At 39.1% G+C, this 22084-nt stretch overlaps 1 long non-coding RNA gene across 1 annotated transcript; it reads right to left on the bottom strand.

Annotated features, from left to right (window-relative positions):
* Nucleotides 1–119: 119 nt before the first annotated feature.
* LOC145222511 (uncharacterized) lies at nucleotides 120–21673 on the bottom strand. The gene is made up of 3 exons (XR_013859354.1): nucleotides 21545–21673; nucleotides 21215–21297; nucleotides 120–566 (listed from the first exon to the last, which is right to left on the bottom strand). It is a non-coding gene; the product is annotated as an uncharacterized LOC145222511 (long non-coding RNA).
* Between the last annotated feature and the right edge of the window lie 411 nt (nucleotides 21674–22084).

The following is a 22084-nucleotide window of genomic DNA, read 5'->3' on the forward strand; positions in this document are numbered from 1 at the left end:
TTAACTAATAAATAAAATCAAAGTGCAAATCTAGGCTTGCCATGTATACTTTACAACGTAAACGCAACAAAAAAAACAAGTTGATCGCTGAATATCTTTCAAAAGTAATGAAACATGTCTAAGTTTGGAATAAAACATCCATTTATTCAATACACTAAACAATTCCGTTGCGCTAAATACAAAAGCATGACGGAATTGAACAGGAGCATATTGCCAATATGAAAATCACAAACCCATCCATCATTCTATAAAATGTTTCCGAGATGTACACGGTGACTTGAAACACGGAATTTTAATACAAAACAACAGCAAAAATTCTTTTCAAGCAATAAAGTAGCTACCGCAGAGTTCGTTACGTTGAACAAGATTTCAAGCCTTAAATATCTGTCGACGCTTGCGGAATTGGTCACGCTCGCAATGACGTCATGACGTGTGTCATGTGACAGTTGGTCGTGGCGGGTTTGAAAAGGAAATCTTGTTGTCGTTACAGCAAAACGGAGACGCGATTAGCTTGGCCGCAAAATCCGATCGTGCTGAAATGGTCGAACTCCGAAGTTCATCAAACGCTTAAAGGTAACAATCATTTTAAATTCCAATAATACGTAACACATAGACGAATTATTTTTACAGCCAGAGATATACAATTCACTCTCACGAAACATTTATCAAAATGTGATGCGTTGACGTCTACTTATAATACACACAGAGAGACTTTTATCGCAAAAAGAAATAGGTAATCAACATTTACGATACACTTAAGTGTGACGTTGCATTCTAGTTGAAGGCTTTACGTTTCACATTAATGTGTTGATAAAACAGCGCTTATTTCATCAACCGAGTTGTAGGCAAAAACCTCAAATTACCGTGAAGAACATAAATGGTCATTTCTTTTCCTTGACGACTGATTATCATGCATGCAAGGTTGTGAAATTGAATTACCCGCTCATTTAATGATTCTTTTGTATTTTATTGTCGATACCCTTTCAAAGGCACCACTAAACTAAAAGAGCAAGTTGAGGTGTAACATCAGTAAAGTTTCATAGTTCGCTGGCTCTATTGAAGGCGTTTTATCGAATTGAATCTCCCAAGCATTACAACTTTTTCCAAAGCAAGAAAAATCTATCCTGTGGTGCGATAAAGCTTAGTTTTTTGCAATAATGTACATCAGCAAAACTTTTTAGCAAACTTATTTAACTGCAATTTATTACACAATGATAAGTGATAGACATGTTTGCCTTGATTATGTGACACCACAGCAGTGTGAGGTTAAAGCGAGAGGGTCTAAACACAACCCCAAGTAATTCGGTTAATCGACCTGCCCGAGCGAACCGCACAGCCCCCGAACAGGTGTGGTGTCAAGTTATGGACTCCTTGCGCAAACGCTTATCACTCAGTGGCGAATTAGCTGAATTCACTCACCCACACAGCGAGGACTGTAACGCTACCAGAGGGTCTGATGCAAAAGTTGCTGTTTACACCGAACGCGATCTGCGCGTTTCAGCAAGTTTTCGCACGTGTGGGCCACTGACTCGATTGATTGGAAATTGCGGATTAGGAAAGGCGCGAAAAGATGTTTTCACTTTAACTGAGGCTCACATTCAAAGGCAGATGCACACGGTGTTGTGCAACAACAGGTTAATTGTTAACGGTTTGATTGCAAGATATGGTTTGTGAAGTGTGGGGGGTCTTGTTGGTTTCGTTTTTTCTAGTTGGCTTTGATGTACCGCACCCTGTATTCTGATGCCTGGTTGCAACTGCATGTATTGTTGTGCATTGAAAGAAAAGCAACATGCCATACTTTGATCTTTGCCAAAGTTAAAGCAACAAAACTCACACGATGATATTTAGACGGCAAGATAAAGTACGTGGGACAAGCGTGGGCACACAATTAGCAAAAAAAATGTTTTACTAACATGAAGGATTGTGTATTTCAAAATGGTTTTTAGACGCAGTGTCTCAACACAAATATCACTATGTCGTGCTCACACAGTTATCAATTTACATTTCCCTTTGGAAAAAAAACAACCAAACCCCAAAGCGATTAGGCGTCATACCTATCAATATATCAGTAGTCTCTTCTCTCACTAAAATCCGGCCAATTGTTTAAGCAAATCCGCCTTCTGTAAACTGAAAGCAATTAATTGGTTGGTGTTTGCCCAAGATGACAGTGATTACAGACACTGCCGCCGAACAAATTGGGGTCAACACGATCTTGATCCGATTATTTTGTTGCGCTTTCGCTTCCCAAACCGATCGGGTTTATTTTGCACCTGCACTTCGCAATGCGGTACAATCCCGATTAATTCTATTTCTGTTAAAACATCCTAGAAATCGCATTTTTGTTAGGTAAGAATGTTATAATGGAAATAGTTAAACTAAAGCGTCCAAAATTGATAGATCTTGAGTTGAGTTTATTTCATTTGGTGAAGAAATAATAGCGACACAATAATACTAAAACCACCGCCAAACTGGAAACACCTGTGCAACGTGAAACAACGTTATGGAGTAAAAAAACGTTTCGGAGTGCAAAACAGTAAAGGGTACAAATGGCGGGTAATGGTTAACGCGATGCAGCTACGCCGTATTATAAAAAGCGTTATGCGACTGGGGCTCACAAGAAAGTGAGATTGTCGCATTCTGAAAAAACAAGACTGGTTGTGGACGTTGGTAGGACCAGTCAAGGTGGCCCTAAAACCAACTACCCGTGTTAGGGAAAGAGGGCGTATGTAGGGGAGCGCTAAAAGTTTCACCCATACATGGTTTTAAGGGCTTGATTACATACTCCTCAAACACATTTCGCTTGGGCAAGCACCTTAAACCGTGAGTTTTGTAAACTTGTCCACTTACGTTACAGGCTTAAACACTTTTGATTTGGTTTCGGTCTGCTGTTTGAGAATTTTGTACAAGGATTCAGTTTGTAAAAAGTAGTACAAAGCATTTAACAAAGAATTTCCGATTTTCAAACCACCACGCATATACTGTATCAAAATCATGAGTACGGACGAAACGTGACCACATCTACATGTTTCAGGCCAAGCCTTCCGCAGCAAACTGCCATGTCAAGCCTAGTATCAAGTGGCAACAATCGTGTCATTCGAAATCGCAGATAAAAATCAAATCGAGTTTACAATGTAAACAGCTCAAAAAATTTCGTCTTGATGAGAATTGCTTGCGCCCAAAAATAAACATCTTTAATAGGCGATCAGTAAAAAACCAACTGCACATGAAAATCCTATGACGGCAAACAAGATTATGGTTTTACTGCATGGCGGTCGGCGGCTGGTTACAGTGTATTGTGTTTAGTATTAAGGTACTTACGACGCGGTTACTTTGCCGAGTTACAAAAAGGCATTTCCTCTTTAAGTGAAGCGACTGTTTAATATGGAGTTATTAGTCCTGTTTAAACAACGAAATATAAAAGTGTTAGCCTTTTCCGTGCGCTGTGTAACAAAATTTAATAAAGCAAACTGTAGAACTTAAACCTTTGTTAGATTGATGATTTGCAAATATTACCAGCCATATTTCTCTGTCATGCCTGGATTTTTGACAACAAAAACCTATTAACATTTTTCTCATGTGCAAAGATGATTCAATGTAATTTAAGCACATTAAATTTGGTTAATCAGTATGTGAAAGCACATGAGAAAAACATTGCCATGTAAAGGATTTTGGGATACCCGAGTGCAATGTAAAAAATCGTTTATTAAAAAATGTTCCATCCAATGTCTCATACGTAAAAAATCTAATGAAGTAACTTAGGCCAAAACTTTAGTAAAACTACAGTTTAATTGGAGCGAAACAGCAAGGAATTAACTAAACAAAACCAAGCACTTAGGACATTAAATGTAAAACCACATATTCATCAATTTCAAATTCTCACGGTAAATTCAAAAACCACAAGGACCAAAACACAATTGATTCTTGAAAACTTTGTTGATTAAAACCACATAATTTCTACATCCAAAAAATAACGATTGCCTAAACATGTCGAAACGGGGGGACTACCGTTGGCAGGTAACTATTTGTTAAATAGCATTTATCACGTCAAATTTAGCAATGTAGCAGTGGCGGAACTGGCTAATCACAGTTCAGAAGCATTCCTAGATCACACAATTACTTATAATTGCGATTGGTCGCTTCCGTCAGCTTACAAACGTGCCACTCGAAAGTGAAGAGTTTGCAACGGGCGCCCGGATAACAAAAACACACCTACGAAGCAATTGTGTCGGACGGCCACCCAAGCAGCACATAAGTCATCTGCAAAGACCCGGTTAATCACCTACTAAACATGGAAGAACGCGCAGCGAACCGAGGGCGAAATTGAACATTTATGTTAATCCGTACGGACGTCGGATTATGCGAGTGAATCTGTAGCGGTGTTGCGATGGGAGAGCCTGACCGCTGACAGAAACGTCCAAACAAACTCAAAGCCCGCCAGCAGCGCGGGTTTACGGCAATCTGTAGCGATCGCTGGATGCTGTAGCAAAAGTAACGATTTGTAGGCGGCGGTTTCTCCTAAATTCTGACACCAGAGTCACTACTGCTCATAAACCGGTCGTGTTTGGCTTAGTGGTGACGGGCGGGCAGGCAGGTATAATGCGTGCTTAATTAGTTTGTTGTTACCGTGGCAATTCAATTTGTGCGCTCGGGGATTAAAGGGCGACAGGCGTTAGCGAACCGATCGTCGGCCGACTCTAATCGCTTTACCAGTTACGACCACCCGCATGTCAACCGGACATAACCCGCATATCATGAACCAGCAATTATGTCATAAGCACTGCTACGCGGCCCGCTAATTATTGTAACAATATCTGGACGCATCCTCTACGATGCACGACACCAAACATGGCTTTGATGTGACAAAGTAATTTGAAACGTTGTGTGTGTTTGTACGGATTTGTGAAATTTGAAACTGTTGTGCTATTGGAATTTACATTAATACCGTAACACAAATTCCACACATTTACAATATGGAATTACATTAATATAAGCATCGTGTACACGGTAACCATTTTGACAGATAAATATATGTCAACCATGAATGCAAATACCAAGCAGCCAACTATTTAAACCATACATAGCATAACCCAAAAACAAACACGTTTACTTCAATAAAAGTATAGGATCTTTCGCGTTTTTTTAAACGCTTTGTATAGCCATATCTTCACTTTTTAGAAAAAACATTATTGTTTTTGGAACTGCAGTCGTTCACAGACTTCATGCATTTTTTAGACATGTAAGTTGTAACACACTAAAGCATGACAAACAAAACCACATGTGCCAAGACAGCAATCATGAGTTTTGATCTGCGATGCCATTTCGAAAAAAAAAACAGAATAAATTACTGAAAAGTTTACAACCAAAATATGCTGTGACATCTCATAGGCATCAAAGAACCGAAACTTCAAAGGAAAACCTGAGAGCAGCGATTAATTGCTGGCATCAAACAATATCGATTTGGTTCAGGCCAATCAAGACATGTTCGAAAGAGTGAGAGCTTAGGAGAAGGTTTGAGGGCCGAGATCTAACACCCTCGAGAGTAACAAAACGTCTTGAACAGGGCCCATCCCCAACGACGAGCGCTTTTGTGACAAGGGCCGACTTATTAAAAAATCTCTTGTTTACACATTTGTCGTTCGAGGCGACTCGCTCACCCACGCTTGTTGGATATTATAAGTGGAGTCAGCCATAGGGGGAAGGATTCTGGTCTAAACGCAGCTATTTCGAATAGAATCGAATTTGCGCCATAAACGGTCGTTGCTTTAATTATCAGAGGTCGCATAAAGATTGTTGACTAAAAATTCTATTTTATTTCACATGGTGATTTCGGGTAATATTTAAAAGTTGTTCCAACACAACGCGAAAAGACTTACTTGTATGCAAATATATGTCTTTGCGAAATGACGAACATATACCAATGAAAAAAAAGTCATCGGTCGTATGAAATTAAAGAATTTAGGTTCATCCAAAGCAAAAGCACCATTTTATGTCATATTTCTACCTAAACTGTAAACCTATTATTTGATCAGAAAGAACAGGCGTTTTTACCACATTTTCTTGTCACATTTTTTGTGGGTTAAAGACAAATAGATCGCCGTTTTAATTTTTTTGCCTAGACCCAGAATGCAAACAAAAATCTTTATAAATCCTATCAGAAAATCGCATGTGTCTGTTCAACCGACAGGTCCTTGCATGTCCGCATGGCATTTTGTGGAGTGTTGATCCGTTAGCTAACTACGCATCTTCAGTTGTACAGGACGGTTCGAAGCGTGAACAAGGGGCGTGTTTAACGTCCAACGTCGCCCAGGAGACAGTTGAAAGTAAAACAAGTCGCCAAAACACTTCAGGGAACAGCAAGAAATCAAGAACCCATCCGCTTTTATCGGGCCATGAGAATGTACCCTTAATATGTTATTAGATTTTGACGTTATTTTCACGAATATTTGAACACATGCGAAGATGCTGACTGGAGAGGACTCGATAAGGGCCGATTATTACACAAGCCCGTCTTTAACGCGAGAAATCATTATGAGTTATTGTTCACAGAGGGTCTTCCTTGTTTTTGAACCCGCAAAGATTCATATAATCGGAGGGATTTTGACCCCGGCCCTTCAATATAATATTAAGTCACACTTGAAACTTTTCAGTGGAAAGTCATATTACGGAAATGGGGAAACTTTAGAAAACTTTTTTTAAAATAAACTTTAAAATATTTGTGGTTTAACAAAATTTGATTGAATCCCGGACAGGTTTAAAGAACAAAATGTGGGAATAGTTTAAAAACCAACACCAACAGCAAACTAAAACTACATGTTTTGCTTAAAAATGTGGAACGACATCGCACAATAAAGTGAAACAAACCTTCCTAGCGCTTAAAAAAAGAACAGGTCAACTAGTATGTTGTAATTCTATGCAATTTTTTTACACTGTGAAGCTTACAATAATTTTTAAACAAAAGTAATATAGGCTACAAGACAAAAAATTACTAATCAGAATGGCTAAGAGACACTCATGAACACAAAAACATGATCCAAAAATTTATACCATCAAAAGCAGCAAAGTTTTAATAAAACTCGCGGTGTGTATTTGCTTTGACGTCACAGGACTATATCGACCCGGCGAACGGCCATTGAGATTGTAACAGAGAGAGCTTGGAACAGCGATTGTCTTGAAAACAATATCGATTGTCGGACAGGACGCTTTGTACCAGCCCAAAGAAGACGGGTTTATCCTGCTCAAGTAGGGCCACTCGTCTCCCCCGAAAGGGACTGTTACCCTAAAGCAGCCAATCGGCCTGGGAAGACAAGGGTGCTCCGTCGCGCAGTTATTAACGCTATTCTCTCATTAAGACGAGATTAAAATAGTTTTTCCGCACCGCCTTGCTGCGTGTTAACGGGTTGTAACGGTATCAGCCTGACCAGGGTTCACTGTCAAGGATGCTTGAAAAGAAAGGGAAGACGCCACTGCTTCAGAACAAACGTGAAACCACATGATAGGAAGACAAGACACTGGGTTGTCTATCATGTTGCATGGTGACAAGCATTAGAGCCCGTTACTTGTTTGAATGCCGACGCAATGTTTTTAGAACATTTTTTATGCAAAGAGTTCCATGAGGTGTGATAACTTGCATAGCCAAGACGTAAGGTTTAAAATTCCAGTTTCTTATTTAAATTTGTTTCGTTATACAATACGTGGCACAGTTAAACCTCCCAACGCCTAAATATGTAACTAACACAGATAAAGCGGTTGTATAAAATCAAACATTGGTAGAAAACAAAAATGCTATAAGTTTGCATAGCCAAGGATATATGGTTTAAAATTCTTTATTTTTCGTTCAAATTGTTTTGTTATAAAATTCAGGGCATAGTTTACCCTCTCAACGCCCAAATATGCAACTTATTACAGATAAACGGGTTGTATAAAATCAAACATTGGTAGAAAACAAAAATGCTATCAAAAACTTCGAATAAATCGTTGCGAGAAAAATCACTTAAAAATCTTAAATTACGTTTCACCGATTCGGCCAAGCCTTGTGACTCTTTCCAATGTCCAAACCAAAGATAGGAACTCTGTTACCAAAATAGAAATAGTCTATACCACGACGAGGGTTTGGTAATCAATTAACGTTTTAAAATAACTCTTTGAAGAGTTTCAAACGTGTGACATCACAAGGTCAAGCGCCAGAAATCGATTTTTCGAACTTTGGTAGCAATGCAGTGATCAGAAAAGCCTTTTTTGAAAACGGGCTTTTGCCAGTCAGCCTAAATTTTCAGGGGTATATTTTTAAATACATTTAGTAAAGAATTAAGCAAACCAAATCATGTACATTTCACACAAATTGCCATACAAAACCTTTTTGACGTTTATTTGTTTAAAAAGATTCTAAACACAATAGATTTTTTTTTGAATAACCCCCCCTTAATTAAAATGACTGTTAGTTGGATGAAATCTACCAATCGGTTTTCATATCTAAAGCGGAAGCTGCAAAACGTGGATCCAAATACGTGAAACACCGTATAAGTGCAGCAGTGTTGCAAAGTAGATAGAAAACAACCTTTAAAATAAACCGCTTTAACAATTATCGCGCTTGATTGGTAATTTCATATTTGAAATCTTAAGTGTTTTGCCATATTTGCTATCCTGAGCTGAAGTGTTTTGCGTCAAACGGCGAGAATCAATTTTCGAGTTGAAAGCGACTTAATTACAGCCAGAATTGGTGGATTGAGAGACCGCACGCCAACTAGTAGATTTTTAGGATCAAATGCATCGCTTAAACACTTGAGAAGAAATAACAAGGCCCTTGTGATGGGACCTTATATTTAGAACAACGCCCCTATGGTGCAAGACATTCCATCGTGACAAGGCATAAGACAGAAATCCGTTAACTTATCATATAACTCATCGTAGGCAGGCCCCAACAAGTTAAAACTTCACATCAGGCTGAAAACGTTTAGAATATTTCGACGATCATAATTGCAAATCTGTTGGACATTCCGTAGAGCAAATGATTAAAGTGTGGTTTTCCCGGCCTCTTTGATAGGAGTAAATGTGGTTTTACATTCCCATAATTTCCCAGAGTAATTCGGGTAGGTGCATGTTTTGTTTGAATTTTTCGATCGTCCTTTACTCGTTGACGCATTACATAGTTTGTAATTACATTTTGCAACCGTTTGCCAAGCCAACAAACTAAAATTATTCGCTTTGCTTAACATATTAAAGTTAACAAGCAAAGGAACATGGTATAAATATGATCCTAATTCAAAACGTTTTCCTAACCTAAGCAAAGGCGTTATATTTCCAAAAGTTGCAAAACTAAATCCCTTAAATTTATCATTATTGTCTTAGACAGTACATAAAACTATTGATAAATTCAGTTATGGTAAGCCAATGAAAATTTGGGAACTGAATAAATTTATTTAACCTTCAAACGATTCAAAGTTTATTACATTGTGGCCAAATACGGACATCAACAACAAACGTCAACGATGATTTGTTATTGAAATGTCAACCTAATAATACTTGTACAAAGTTCAGTTTAATATTTCACCGCATGCGAAATTACACTCATTATCATGCTAAACGCCACTCCAAAGACTTGGCTGTTGTGTTTGGCCACGTACATAACCAGTGAGCCCTCAACCCGAGGCAGATCACTTACTAGCACCGGTAATTTGCATCTTTAAACGCGGGGGGTCGAGTATTTGACAATGGGCGTGAGGACAGCGATGTCGAGAGATTGTGACTATTTCTGTCGCAGGCGATTGGTTATTAGGCCGTCAGTCAGCGAATTGTACGAGTACGGCCCTCCAATCGCCCGGTACCGACCTGAAAAGTAACATTTTTCTTGCCGAGCCACACACCGTAATTTGGGTTTGCAATCGGCTATGTAATTGACGACCCGGAGGCTGGCTCTTAAGTGAAGCACGCCTCCCGTACGGCGTGGAGGCAGAATCAAATGACAACCCTGTGGTCTGGTAAACGCCACCGCGCTTTCTACGAATCATTACATAACCGCGCGAGACATCTCCAGTGGTAATTGCCAATGTTACAAATAGCCGGATCAAGTGGCCAATGGTTGATTGCAGAAATTCTGGCACCAATAGGGCTTACGTTTCATATGAAAACATGTTGTAAATGAGCGACAAATATTGTCGCTTTATACCGATTTTTAGGTTTAATATATTTGAAATTGCATTTTTTACCATTAATGTATGACACCAAATAATATATCCAATGCAAAACGCCAATATAACCAAATGAATATGTAGACTGCTTCGATAAAGTCAAATTTATTTGCATTTTCACTTTATCCAACTGTCATTGTTAAACGGCTTCGTTAAAATAAAAGGACAGCGAAAAAACCTTTGATTTTGAACCTTTGACAAATATCCTGTCAAGGGATATGTTAAGTACAAGCAACAAAAGTAAAAAAAAACATCTTAAAACAGTGTAGGTATTATAATTTACGTCCAACAGTGAATACCTACAAGCATGTTTCCAAAGTCAAAGGTCAGAATCTGATAGATGAGATGTTTTACGCGTGAACAACAGTATGTGTCAGCGACAAAGACGAATAGTGTGAATAATCGTCTTTGAAATTGTTTGAAGGTATTTTATCGCAGCCAATTTGCGTTCCAAAAATCTTAATTGGCAAAACCACATAAAACACGACCTTCCAAAAAATTGCGCAGATGTGATCAGACATGCCCTTCCCGAAATCAGCATTTCATAGCTCTCAGAGCCGAAAACTTACTCGTTCAATGCGATAAATGACATTTAAATCGGTTATTAGGTCATCATCTTGAAGATATCACGACATTCAAAGGCCAATACATCAGATGGCGAATTAGATCAACAATCGACAGGTTAGACACTTTAGCTGTGCGATAAATCGACACTGTGAAAAGTAAAGTGCTTTGATCTTGCAGGCAATTTTGTTTCATTTTAGGCTATTAGATCTTGCGTTGATCTGCGACACAAACCGCGCCAGTATTTTGCGACGTTGGATGGACAAAGTTCGAAATGAAGTCGCAAGTTTTAGGGCTTTACATAAGGGTATTAACACAAATGTATCTAGTTATAAATAAAAAAGAAAACTGAATTTTCCACAATTCCTGCTATTCTCTAACAGAGATATGGCGCAAGTTTGAAATTATCCCAAAGTGTACACTTGTATTCAGTTAACTTGCTCATAACTACCATGATACCAAGCAACCACTATCGTTCATTATAAGATTGATGGTGACAAAAGTTTGTCAAAACATTTTAAAATATCACAATCCATTCTGCTTCAATAGAAATTGTGCTAAAAAAAAAAATTTATTTAAGATAAAATAGGAATGAAATATCATAAATTAATGTCTCTATTATTTAACAAAGACATGGACTAAAACAGATACGGATGGATTTTCCTATATATCCACATCAACTGGTACTTTGATTGACTCATTTCGAGCACTGAACAAATTGTTGCAATAAGCGACAGTGACAAAGAGTTGCTTTTTCATGTAATTTGCTCGGAAAAGAGCCTGAAAATTGACTTGGTATCTCGTGTCAACAAGCGACGTTTACACGGATTCGAGACAAATTTGCGCAATTTTCTTGCCAAAACGGGACTTCTTCATTCTGTTGGAATAGTTCTTGTGTTTCATGAAATCTTGTTGAGGTTTTATGAACTGAAACATTTTCGCAAATTATAGATTCTTTTAAGTGACAAGTTCTACAGGCATAGCGGCCTTTCTGTGAGGTAACGTTTTGCTGTGTGTAGCGCTTGAGACTTTGTTGGCCAAATCTTGTGTCAGCAAGTAATGAGATTGTTTGTACACGTACCGGAAAAACGGAATTGCAAAAATTAACACCGCACACTAGAGAAACTATTCCCGTTCGAGCCGATCCCTAGAGCTTATCACCAACACTTGAACGCACTTCCCTATATAGGACTTGATTTGTTATGCTACCAGGGCCAGAAACACGAAGATTTCACGCACGATGGGCAAACCTTTCCCTTTGCTGTGTACACATCTAACGTCACAAAATTGCCTGTCATTGTTTCCACGTTTTGGGCCCGATGTGAATCAACGGAATTCCGCCAATGGAAACAATGAGAATCAATTTTAAAGCGACATTCATAAAGCATACACTAATGTTAAAAACGCGAGGTGTGCTAAAAACGCCTATGCTCTCTTTTTTCTGACAGACAATGCCGTCATGACAACTTACGTGATTTTTATGATTGTTTTCGGAACGTGGCTAATAGATACCTTGACATTTCGTTTTTCCTACACCAATAAAGACTACATTACCCTATCAAGCATGAACATGTAGCATTAAGCAGCACCCTCTCTCCATTAACGGGGAAAGGTAGTAGCCGTGTAGTTTCCTTCCGCAAATGGCTATGTAGGCGTTTGAAACAATTCTGGAAATTCTTCTGGGGGCAAAAACAGCAGAACTCAAACAACAACGGAATAAGAGACTTGTGACATCACGTAGGTACCGTGACGTAGCAAAGCGGTTTGATGACGGAGAGCACTAAAGTGTGACGGGAATTGATTCAGGTAATTTGTATCGGCGCCCGGTGTGTTGGTTTTTGACAACATTTGCGATCGGTTAGTTTGCACGGCAAATTGAGTTTGGTTGTGCGGTAACTGGACAAGTTGTTAATGTAGAGTCGTCGGCTTTGCTGTCGCTCAACAAGAAAATCAATTCGGCTATCGAGCACTGTGCAAAGTTTGCTTATATATCGTTGTCATTTTTTAACATTGGTTCGGATTTCTAAAGAAAAAAGTCAGTTGGCAGGCAAAAAAAACAAGGAAAAACAATTTGGAACTTCAACTTTAACAAAACATTGCATTCTGATTTGTTGTAATGTTAATTAGATCTCAAGCCCATGTTATTATGTTCACAACACCTATTTGCCTAATAATATAAAATATTGTCATTTTTGTCAAATACTACAACGTTTGGAAAACATATTTGTAAAATGTTTCTGTATGGACAGAAGAAAATTTGATACAGAACATAAACAAAAAATTGGATCAAACCCATACGAAAAATTACAGTATTGTCAATATCATTTAAAAAAGGCAAGGATATAGAAAGATTAAAATCGACAAAACATCAGACAAGAACCTCGCTATCCTTGCGCAGCCATCGAAATCCAGCACTTGACAATTGACGCCAAAGAAATCTCTTTCAATAAATTACACCCCGCCCCGGCAAGATCAACTAAAGCTTACATTGTAGAAAATATATCCATTAGAGAGCAGACGCCATTGTTCGGGGTGGGACTGGGAAATTAATTTCAGGCTACCTGGCATGCTCTGTTCATGTTATCCAACGGCAACCATTATTTGTTCTCGACCAATTGAGAATACACCAACCATGACAATGTTATCGAGGGTAAACAGCGTCCGTTATTCTGATTTAAAGGAGAACTGATGCAAATTAAAATTGAGTTGTTACGCAACAGTAAAAAATTTGGGCCAACCTTTAACTTACAGGTTTTCTTTTTTAAAAGGTGAAGATGAGTTAATTTTTTGCCTGCTGCAGAAGTTATCATCTATTGGAAATGAAACCGAAAGTGGGTTGTTTTTTTCATGCGGACTTGTTTAGATGCGCTCTAAGGTAGGAAGATATATTTTTGAAAAATGTTAACTGGTTCATAATTAAGAGCAGTTACAGAGCACAGTTCAAATATTATATACCACAAAAACATTTTGTGATAAATAAACAATTTATCAAAAACATATTTGGTTACATGCTATCTTACAATAAAAAAAAACAGAAAAAGTAGTCCTATTTTCGTTTACGTTTTTCATTTTCACATACGAGCTACCTTTAACTTGTGCTGTAGGGTACAAATGGCGACAGGCTGTAAATAACAGAAATCTCGGCAACAACGTAGAAATAGGGTGTGACAATCTCGAGATAAGGCCATGCACTCCAGGCCAGCATAAAGCTAAAACCAAACGATTTTTCCCAGCGCTGAAGCGAACAATACAAGGGTGTCAACGGCCGCTTACGAAACGAAAAGATTATCTTGATCAGGGGACAATAACATGGTGAGAGGACCCCCCAGGAAGAGAGCGACACATTAATCCTTTGCGTTCCCGCCTTTTTACCCACCAAATCTGCGGTCGAATACTGTTACTTAATGTTTGGCTTGTTGGTCCACGAAATAAACAACAAGTAACAATAAGAGGATATATATATGAAGCCGTTGTGTTGCTGGAACAGATTCTTCGACATGATGTGCAATTTCCCATGTCGTTTTTTAGCTTTTTTGTATTTAAATCTATATTTGGAAACTAAGATACCCTAATCATTGTAAAGTTGCAAATTACTTCCGCACCAGGAAATTGTATATGTTAACATTGGAATTTTTTATTTGCAAGTTACTTTCACTAGAGATCACTACAAAGTTGATTTTCTTGAATGCCACGTTTTTGCTCGTGTCCTAACGTCAAGAGAAGAAACAATAAAACCACATGGTTTTGCCAAAAAACAAAAACAATGACCATCGCGCACCTGCCTTTTAATATGAATGATAAAAATCGCCCAACACAGGTAAAAGAATACAGTTCGTTTCCCAGTTTCGAAATATGTCCGTCTGCGGGGCCTCGCACAATTAAAAGCCGTCCGTCTGACCGCTGGAATTAAGCAAACGTGGTGAGTCAGTCGTCACACAAACTGGTGAGGAAAAGGAATCAGTCATTTGTACATTTTCGCTGCGTTCCGTCGGGTAAAGATCACATTTGGGTGTTTTAAGCTCGAAGTATGTTTTGTTAGTCTAAACCTGTTTACCGGTGTCACATAAAGTAGCTTCGTACCGTAAAGAAAGTTCAAGTATAAAAATGGAACATATGACACCTATACCCAAACTGTTCTAAAATGTAATTAGTCTGTTAAAATTAAAAATGGGCACATTAAAAACAAAGTTACATTGATACCTTAAAGTGACCATTTAGCAGCTTTCACATAATTTTAAATCGAAAATAAGACCTTTTCAGCCACCTATTATGTGTAGCAATATTAAATTAAAATCGTGCCACTGTGAACATCAGTTGAAAACAGCAGAACATTCCCTCAAGAGAACAAGCGAATAGAATCATTCTGTCTTCCCAAATATTGGAACAAAGCAATGAAGGCAAACAAACGGTTTTGTCACTGGCGTTTCAGTTTCATCTTTCGATGTGTTTATCACGCTAACAATGAACAAAGCCTTACAATTTCGGTGGTATGTAGAAGTTAAACGCATCCTTTTTCACCTTTTCACCAGTAAATCGCTTCACAATGACAAGATATTTTTCGCTCGATAGGATTCTGACTAAGATGGAAAGATTCAACGCTGTGGAGCGATAAAATCATGAACGATTTGGGAACCCCATTTTGCCCATGTTTACTTTCCGACCAACAACGACTAGTGCCCGCCTGATAAAAACTCTAGATTACCCTCAGTGGTTTTCAAACGTCCGGGGCCTTTCGGGGGCCAATCGCATTTAGCATCTGCGAATGAACTCTGAACTTGTGCGTTTGAAGGAAGCAACTTTAAGAAACAAAGTCATGATGCCTGGCACCGATAACATATGACCTTGAACCGAGGTTGCAAATTTTAAGTGTTGCCAGTTTGAACGAACGTGACCCTGTCGTTGGTATGGAGCCCCTTGTCCGCGACCTCGGCTATCCAGAAGCAAAACACGCCCAATATCAGTTTCGCCATTTTTAAAGCTTCCATCAAAAACACAGTCAATCTATATTGCCTTACGAGTGCACAGAGTTATACCCCGACGGTGCTAGGGTTCAATGATTGCGATAACCCAATGGTCCAGCGCTCGAATGCGTGCCTATCAACAACCTGCATTATCGGGGCCCGATCATCTAGCATTATTTGTTCGAAAGCTGAAGATGGACTGTTTCAGTTTGGCCCAAGCAAGGGCTCGCATTCACAAGTCGCAACAAAGTGTTTGCAAGCACGTAACCTAATTCAGCCAAATGACACGAGGAAATCAAGAAGCGCAGGCAAATCCCTGATCAAATAACGACAAGACCTACTGCGTCGTTTTGTAGCTGGGCCCACACTGTGAATCTGTGAGTTAAGTGTTACAGTGTATAATATTGGCAAATTGGTGTGAATTTTTTCTATTTAAAAAAATGCTACTTTCCAAAATGGAAAACCTAAGTTAAAATACATCAAAACTTATAACATTCTATCTAGAAGTTGGCATTAAACGGTTGAGCCCAAAAACTTTTAACCGAATGTGATTACAACGCTTTTTACAATACGAGCATTATTTTTCGGTCATCACACAATCAGTCACAACAACCTTGGAATTTAGGGCGAAAATCGTTTAAGAATCAGCAAATTGGACCCAATCAACATATTTGAACGCAGTGTTACAACATAGAAATATATTGCAAATCTGATTCAATTAGCCTAGATAAGACAAAATTTTGCGACACTATCAGAGTGAATCGTTTTGCTTTCGATAGTGGCGCAGCGGTAACAGATACATGTGTAAATTGACGTGTCGGTGGAGAGGGAACGCGCAGTCCAAACAGACAAGCACTCGTCAGTGCATAAGAGGACGCCAAATGAAAACATGCACTTTCGATGCAGACTCAGCCGGCGCTGGTCGTGTACACAAAACCAGGCAATCACTTGTCGCTATGAAAATACTAGGGACTCGACTGTCCAGCCCTGTTTGGCCGATGAAATCAAGCCCAGTTTGGAGATGGAGACTGAAGGTGTTTGTGACTGGTTTGTGATTTAAATCTGACAGTGGTTTGTGGTAGGTTTTAAAGGATTAATAAGTTAAGGCTCTGTATGTTTTTGTTAATCGTACTAAGCACAATATTCACATAAAAAGTGCACATTAAAAAACGTTTTCACAATTAAATTGACACTACAGATCGATCGAAATTTGATTATAAAAAATATTAAACAACATTCATAACAAAGAAAAATACCGAAACCAATATATCACAACGTTTGAAACTTTTACTTTGTACAACCAATTCACGTAAAGCAATAATTTTGAAAAAAGCCATGAACCCTGAGTCCACAAACAAACGCCCCAGGTCACTTACAACTGGACCAAATTTTCGCTGCGTTGCTTTCAAGGTCAACGAAAGTGGGTACAAGGGCAACACTACAGTAGCAAGCCGGAGGTTACTTCAGGGAGCCATTAGCCATCAGGGTGGCCACCGGAGATCCGGATAAGACAAATGCAAGCAAGCGAAAAATCATCCAATTTCGCACGCGCGTGTAAACTTTTCCCGTGTTTGCCTGTTGCCAAAACCGCCACGCACGAATTGAGCGCACACGCGACTAAATCCTTCATTTTCGAGATCCCACAAACTTTTCTGACAAGGGTATGCATTAGCAGGTGCTGCTGGTCAGCAATGAGGTTTAGGGTTGGGTTACTAGGTGTTGAGTTGTGATCAAAGCGAATGATTTCGCGATAAGCCTTTGTTGGGTGGTAACTTAATGCTGTACAAGGGGGCGTTTTCAACGTAAACTCCTATGTTTAGAACCAACAGGGCCTCAAATGTCGTTTCTTCCGCCACTGTGGTGTATCTGATGTGCACAAAACAATTAAGAAATATTGAGTGATCAGTAGTGACATTAGTAAAACAATTTGTTTAAGAATATACAACGAACTCCTAAGACATATGTATACATACTAATTTAAGTCGTTTAAGTAAGCATATGGTCTTCAACAAGTTTTTTATTGTCCAAACGTTAGTTAGTTGCATGTTTTTATTTAGTTAAAGTTTAGTTCATCCAAAGCTGTATGTACCAAGAGCGCCACGTAGCGAAACAAACCCTCAGAGTCGTGACCCACTAAATCACTTTTCGCATTATAAAACACACGTTAAAGCAGAAAAAACGTTAATTTTACTCTTACGTTTAGACAACTAAGGGTGCTGTCGTAGTTGTTTGGTTATCTGACACCTGTTCGAAAATGTGTGGCAACTTTTAGAGGAGGATAAGTTTGGCACGAATGTAGATCACAGTGCAGGCGTAACTGATCACGACCAAGAAAGGGCGCTGAATGACATCAAGTATTAACGGTAATTTGACCTAGTATGGATAAACTATATTTGTGGAGATTGACTGCGGAAAAAAAGGATTGAGAAACATGATGTTTATCTATCGTGATGGGAAGAGTCAAAAATGGTTTTGGATTTACGTGGAAATAGTTTTTAGGTTTGGAGAAAGATAATAAAATTGGTATCTGCGAGTTGGACACAGTAATAGGTGATAATTTAATAGAAACACAATAATCGGAAATCATAAAAACCTGTTCTTCGCACATCTGGTAATGCTTTCAACAGGTAGCCAACAAATACGCATTCAGCAACACGACATGACGCAAACAAACTGTTTCTTTCATGATCTATAAACTAACAAAGAGAAAACACACCTATGTGCTGGTAATTTTTTAAGGTTCTGAAAAAAAAACCAAAAATGTTGAACGGTTTAAGTACTATTTTTTTCGCATAGGTAATGGCACATTTGCTTACAAGTTATCAAGTGCAAATAAAGTGTCGATTCATTTCCCTTTCTTAAGTAATATTTACACCATAAGAGCCCACAAGGGTCAAGGTTCTGCATACACAATGAGAAACCACACACAAGCATGGTAACTTTTCATGGCACACTGTCGATTGCATAGCCTCATATTTCAACGGACAAACTGTTGCGGTGTTAGTCGTGCGAGGCGAATCCGGATCCCTTGCATTTTAAGCGTCAACAACATCACGACATTATTCAAAAACGGGAACCCCAGGTTGAAACCGCAACGTGGGTTTATTTGTTCACCGGTGGAATGGCAAAGAGCGCCTAGGATGTGAAATATGTGATTGATATTTGTGGGTGCGTACAAATCGCTCGAGACAGTGTCTTTTAACGGCACTCGAGCGCACTGTATGCCGCGAAGCGATCAAATATTTAACGAGGGTTGGAAAAGCGGCATCATGCGATTGTAACGCCGCTTTATCGATGTATGCGTCAGACACCGGTGACCCCGTGACCTGTTACACTTCATTAAACGTCAGAAGGAAAGCAAGATTCGCTTGCCAGGTGCAAAGCATGTGGTATTTAATTGTGATAACGGATCGAGGGATTCGTTTGAGAAATTGTCATCCATTTTGCGGCCACCTGAAAGCAACCGCAGGGGTGACGACGCTTAGATGGACACCCCTTTTTTGTACCCCAATCCGGGTGCAAGTGGGGGGCGAGGGGCTTATTAACGACCCAGTCTAGTACGTATTGACTTGCTGCTTTCATGCCTGGTCAAAGCTAAGTGTTTTGTGGGAACCATCTGAAACTAACCGCATCGGTGTACATCCGCTACTTTAAGCATAAGGATTAGAAACCAACTATAGTGGGTGGTTTCTTAGGCGTCGAAACACTATGTACGTTTTTACGAGCTTACGTGTTACACGGGTTTTAATCTTAAACCAGGGGTGGGCAACATACGGCCCGCGGGCCGGATCCGGCCCGCGACGGGATTTTGAGCGGCCCGCGGACAGTTTCCGGTCTTACATGATAATGTGGCCCGCGGCCACAGTCTGCCGCAATCCCCCATTACTTGCTTACTACGTCAAATTACAGTTGTAACGCACAGTAACGCTCCCCAATAGCAAAAAAATTTCCCGCCGTTGTTACCATTGCACCATACGTCCATTGTTACGACATAACTACCAACCTTGTGTGTGTCCTACTTTAACGGTTTTCTTTGTTTCCACACGTATAGCCTAGTTCAGGCAGGGGTGGGGAACCTGCGGCCTAAAGGCCACATGCGGTCTTTCAGGGCACTAAGTGCGGCCTTCGATGGCAAAATACATTTTTAAGACGTTGATATAACCGACTGCACCAGGCGCTGAAAAAAATAGACAGAAACGTATTTTTGACTTCATTGCAGATTATTTTTTGATTAGTTCCAGGGCAGCGGTTTTCAAACAAGACCCATGTGGTCCCATAGTGGTACATAAAGCGATTTCCATAGTTAGGACTACCAAAAACTCCAGGTTCAGCAATTTCTAGGTTAAATAAATCCTGAATGTTGTAGTGAAGATGAAAATGTAGTGAGGAATTTTAATTAGCTGGGACCGTAAGTCCTACAAACTACGAGGAAATAGCAAAACGACCATTGTGTAAGTCAAAAAGTTTGCACATCACTGCCCTTGGCCTGGGAAATAGTCTATGCGGCCTACACGAGTGTCGATAAATCGTTAGGTAGCTTTTATAAACGAAAAGGTTCCCCACCCCTGGTTTAGGTGGTCAAAAATCCGTTTTAAATCACTGGATAAATACGCGATTAATGTATCGATTCAGGAATCCGGCCCGCCAAGTACTTCATTTTCCCATATCAGGCCCGCCGACTGGAGAAGTTGCCCGCCCCTGTCTTAAACAATACCCAAACCACAACCTGCTGAACGGTATTGCTAAGAAGTAATTTTTGCGAAAAAAATAAGTTGTCCAGAAATCCAGGATTGTGACCTGTGTTGTCACTATGCACAATAAACTAATAAGAAACAAAAACGTTATCAAAAACACGTGACCATGTTTACTATTACTTATGACGCGTAATTTGTCTTGTCAAATTCGTGCAACAAAAGTAATTTGCTCATTTTTTTAGAAAACAACAGAAGAACAGAAATATAAAGACTGCCAAAAACATTAAATATTGTGTGTGTGTTTCAAATTCCCTATGTAACAAAGCCGGAAATGTGTCGACTGATTTTAAGTTGTTCTTGTTCGCTTTATTTTAAGATTTAAGTGGTAAGGTTGTTAATACCGTGTAGCTGCAATACGACACCCAGCGAATAACAGTTTAGTTTTTGTATTCATTGGAGGTCGGCAATTTGTCCCTAAACGCACAAGAACACACTTTATTAGCAAATTGCTGAAAACCAATTACCAATTTTATATCGACCTTACTATATTTCTACTTGTTAAACATTTTTAAATCACTTTTTTTAAATGTATCCAAGACACTAACAACTTTTCATAGTCATTTGGAAAACAATAATGGTGCCGACCTTTTTCACCTGATAAAAATTAGTTACGACAACCTTACACATATCTATGCACTGCAAAGTAGTAGTAAGATACAGTACACAGCATCATTAGCAAATAGCAGCATTATAAAGTACCAGCAAGACAGACGATTTTGTCAACAAAAAACATTAGCATACCTTAACATACCTTTCATTGAATTGTAGCCGATTCTCCTGTACAAAGGTGTAGCCTACTGACCGTCATCTTCTTGAGTTCCATTGGGGCAAAATCTAACAATCAACTTACTGTTAGTGTTACTTCTACACCACTTCTACCTACTTCTGTAACTTTTTCAGCAGCCATGACTTTTTGCAACCGACAAGACCCAGTATTTCTAATGTGTGTTACATCACAATGCAAACGGTTTTGCGCGGTTTTCTTAACAAATAATTTTTTGGTTAAAGTAGGGAGAACTTTTTCAAATATTTGACTTTTGACATCCCAAAGCAAAGCGAAATCAGTTAATATCAAACCTACCTTTAGGATATCAGTCATTACGGCTGAAATGTAACCTATTCTTTTTCCATGTCAAACTCTTTCCAATTTAGTTTTCATTCATTCGTTAATACAAGCAGCAAACTTTTTACATTAGGACTTACATCAACTGAAGACTAGCAAAACAAAACTGTTCTTCATGGTCAGAAGGCGCAAGTCGCACCAATGAAACAGCTGAAACTTGCGTGTGCCAAAGGGGACATCGACACGTTGTTCTTGCTTGTGCCAGAGGAGCATTGGTACTTTGGTAACTTTGCGTGTGCCAATAGGATCATTGATACGAAAAGATGGTTTCACGATTGATGAATTTGTTTTCCTTGGGTCTCAGTACGTTTCAATCATATATCTGTGCTAAGTATGCCTCATGGAAAAGTGCACATTTGGTTTGTCTAACCCCGTCACCACATGGCATACTATTCTAAAAGCATGCACTTTTTCATTCAATGTTGTATTCATTTTTAGAAAGCGCTTTTCGTATTTAACTGTATGGTTGTAGCAGAACTCATTTTCTGTGCCACAAGT

Source organism: Phallusia mammillata, chromosome 4 (assembly GCF_965637545.1).
Source record: "Phallusia mammillata chromosome 4, kaPhaMamm4.hap1.1, whole genome shotgun sequence".
NCBI lineage: Eukaryota > Metazoa > Chordata > Ascidiacea > Phlebobranchia > Ascidiidae > Phallusia > Phallusia mammillata.